Below are 3254 nucleotides of genomic sequence, written 5' to 3'. Positions count from 1 at the left end.
TGGGCCTCCACCTCCCTCCCACAGAACTGCATCCTGCCTCGGGACTCTGCTCTCCCCATGTCAGGCCCCACCGACACTGGCCCTCAGGAATTGTCCTAACACCCAAACTCCACTCTCTTGTGACCAATGGACACGGGTGCTTAGAATGAGATATGACCTTTCTATGACAGAGTGGCTGCAGGCATGGAAGTTCATCTAGGGGACCCGCAGCAAAGCCAGAGCTGCCCCTCAGACACCCTCCAACCTCTTCATCCGCTCTCAGCTTTCAGTCTGACCTTCTCCCTCCCTTTTCTCTCTCTCTCTCTCTCTCTGTCTCCATACAGCTGCAATCTGGAAGAAATTACTCTTCTAAACAGCCAGACTTCCCCAGTTTCAGGAAATTCCAAGCTGGGCAGGGGAGGGGCCAGGCTGGGGGCGCGCCCGGTCCAGCCCCACCCCCTCTGCCCGTTCCCCTGCACACTCAGTCCGGTCTCTTCCTGCCCCCACACTCAGCCCGGAGGGGACTCAGCGTCACCTCTGTCCCCGCTTTCTTGTCCTTTAAATCCTAGAGGCAAACTTTTGGGGGATAAGAAAGGCTGGGAGTGGCCTGTGCCAAAACCCTCTCTGCCTGGGGACTGGGTGGTGATTCCGCTTCTGCCTGGGCTACCACCATGGCCCCGGAGAGGGGCTGACACTTTAGCTCCCGGTGCAGGTAAAGGGGGCTTAGGACAGCGCTTTCCAGGGGTGGGGCCTGGACTCCAGGGTCCGAGGGAGGAGGGGCTGGGCCTGGACTCCTGGGTCAGAGCGGGAGAGGCTGGGGGCCTGGACTCCTGGGTCTGAGGGAAGAGGGGTCAGAGTTCTGGACTCCTGAGTCTGAGGGAGGAGGGGCTGGGGCCTGGACTCCAGGGTCCGAGGGAGGAGGAGCTGGGGGCCTGAGTTCCTGGGTCTGAAGGAGGGGCTAGGGCCCCGGACTCCTCGGTCTGAGGGAGGAGGGGCTGGGCCTGGACCCCTGGATCTGAGGGAGGAGGAGCTGAGGGCCCTGACTTTCGGGCCTGGCGTGGGATTAAGAGAGCTAAGCGCTGGGACGCCTGGGCCCTGCGGGCGAAGGAGGCGGTGGCTGTGCGGACCGGGTGCCTGGCTCCTGGATTCCCTCCGGGATCCACATGACACTTTCTTTGCCAGGTGAGATCCCGCCCCGAGGAACAAGGAAGAAGGCGCGGGCCGGGGATTAGGAGGCGGAGGCGGACTCGGATCCGCGGAACCAGGGTCGGGGCTGGAGCCAGAGTCGTGAGCGCGCGCCTGGCCCGCTCTGGGAGGACCGCGAGGTGAGGCGCGGTGGGGGACCGGGGTCCCGGGTCCGGCCGGGAGGGAAGATGGACAGAAACCCCCCGAGACGCGGCCGCTCGATTCCCCGCCGCAGCCACGTGGCCTCAGGGAGCGCGCGGTGAAGCCCACGCCGCGCAGGGGGTCTCCCCATCTGGGGTCCCCCGACCCCGCCTCGCCCCACCCGCCTCCCCGCCGCTCCCACAGGTCTGAGAACCAGTCGGGCCGGATCTGGAGCGGGTTGTTATTTCCGTCCTGGCGGGGCCGGGGCTGAGCCGGGCAGAGGTGAGCCCGCGGTGCCCCCAACCCTGCGGCTGCAGCCGGGGCCCTGCCGAGCGGGAAAGAGCGGGGTGGGTGGAGGCGCGGGGAGGGCGCGCGGCCCAGGCCGCCCGGGGCTCCACACTTGCGCCCCCCTTTCTGCCTGTTTCACGTGGGTCACAAACAACAGCCTCTCTGTCCCGAGCCCTGGCCGCCTGAGGGACTTTTTCCAAGCATGACCTCATTGCCTTAAGCACAGCGCAGCGGAAGGAGGCCGGAGGCTTCTGCTTGTGAAGACAGAAGGAGAGTGACTTACCCAGGGTCTCTGAGCTAGCGCGCAGAGGTGGCATTCCAAAACCGTGTCCAACTCGAAAAGACCCTGGCCTTTATAGCAAATCCAAACATTATGATTTTATTTCCCGTGGGGTGGCATGCGCGTCGCCTCCTGTGGGGAGCTACAGTCCATCTGGATTCCAAACCTGGCCCCCAACACTTGCTGCTGTGTGACCCAGGGCAAGTTCCTCAACCTCTCTATGTCTCAGCCATCACGCCTCTGTACGACAGGGTTGTCCTGAAGATTAAATAAATTCTTTAATTAGTGGGGAGGCACTTAGGCTGGAACCTGGCCCGGAATAAGCAATTGGGAAATAAAATTTCAGTGCCCTGAGTATAATCTTTCTTTCTTTCCTTCTTTCTTTTCTTTCTTTCCTTCCTTCCTTTCTTCCTTCTTCTTTCTTTTTCTCCCTCCCTCCCTCCTTTCCTTTCCTTCCTTTCCTCCTTTCTCCCTGTCTCTGTCTCTGTTTCTCTCTCTCTCTCTCTCTCTCTCTCTCTCTCTCTTCTTTTCTTGAGACAGGGTCTCACTCTGTTGGCCAGGCTGAAGTGTAGTAGGGTGATCACAGCTCACTGCAGCCTCAGACTCCTGGGCTCTTCCCTCTTCAGCCTCCTTCAGCTGCACTGCAGGTGCATGACACGGCACCCAGCTAACTTTTTATTTTTATTTTTGGAGAGGAGACATCTCACTTTGTTGCCCAGGCTGGTCTTGAACTCCTGGGCTCAAGCGATCCTTCTGTCTCAGCCTCCCAAAGAGCTGGGATTATAGGTGTGAGCCCCGGGGGCACCCACCCACAAACAGGAATTCCAACCCATTTTTCAAGGAGTAAACTGAGCTTTAGGTTGGGGAAGCCAGTTTGGGATCCCGCAAGAAGGAAATAGCAAAATCTGAGCCCAGATGTGTTTGATGTCAGGAACCAAGACCTTCACGTGTGTGGCCAGGTGCTGCGAAGTGGTGGTGACTGATAGGGCAATGGCAGGGGGGTGCCAGATGCAGGCTGGAAGCTGGGTCTGAGCGGAAGCAGGAGCTGAGAGCTGGCCAGGAGTCAAGAGGTCAAAGAGAGTGCAGGGAGCCAGCTCTGGACTCTGGAGTCCCCCGACTGGCTTTGTGATGTTGGACAGTTACGTCCTCTCTCTGACCATGCATTTCCTCTGTGGAACATGGGGAGAACGATCCAAGGTGCGGCTCCGTTGAGCATGTGTTAATTGAACATTCACTGTGTGCTGGGCTCCGTGCTAAGTCTTTCACGGGTATCATTCCACCAATTCTTGCAAAAGGACTATGGAGTATTATATTACCATCGTGCCTTTCAAGATAAGGAAAGGAGGTCAGAAAGGTCAAGTAAGTTGCTCAAAGCCACACA

The 3254-nt window shown here is 59.2% G+C and overlaps 1 protein-coding gene across 1 annotated transcript in view; it reads left to right on the top strand.

Annotated features, from left to right (window-relative positions):
* The first annotated feature begins 443 nt into the window (after positions 1-443).
* CDC42EP5 (CDC42 effector protein 5) overlaps positions 444-3254 on the top strand; it is a 7226-nt gene continuing 4415 nt past the window's right edge. Inside the window, exons 1-2 of the mRNA XM_017497970.2 lie at positions 444-691; positions 1162-1304. The gene's annotated coding sequence lies outside the window, so the exon portion shown is untranslated. The remainder of the gene's footprint in view (positions 692-1161; positions 1305-3254) is intronic.

Source organism: Cebus imitator, unplaced genomic scaffold, assembly GCF_001604975.1.
Source record: "Cebus imitator isolate Cc_AM_T3 unplaced genomic scaffold, Cebus_imitator-1.0 Scaffold235, whole genome shotgun sequence".
Lineage (NCBI taxonomy): Eukaryota > Metazoa > Chordata > Mammalia > Primates > Cebidae > Cebus > Cebus imitator.
Note: the sequence above shows the minus strand (reverse complement) of the source record. Positions and strands in the feature narration are given on the sequence as shown.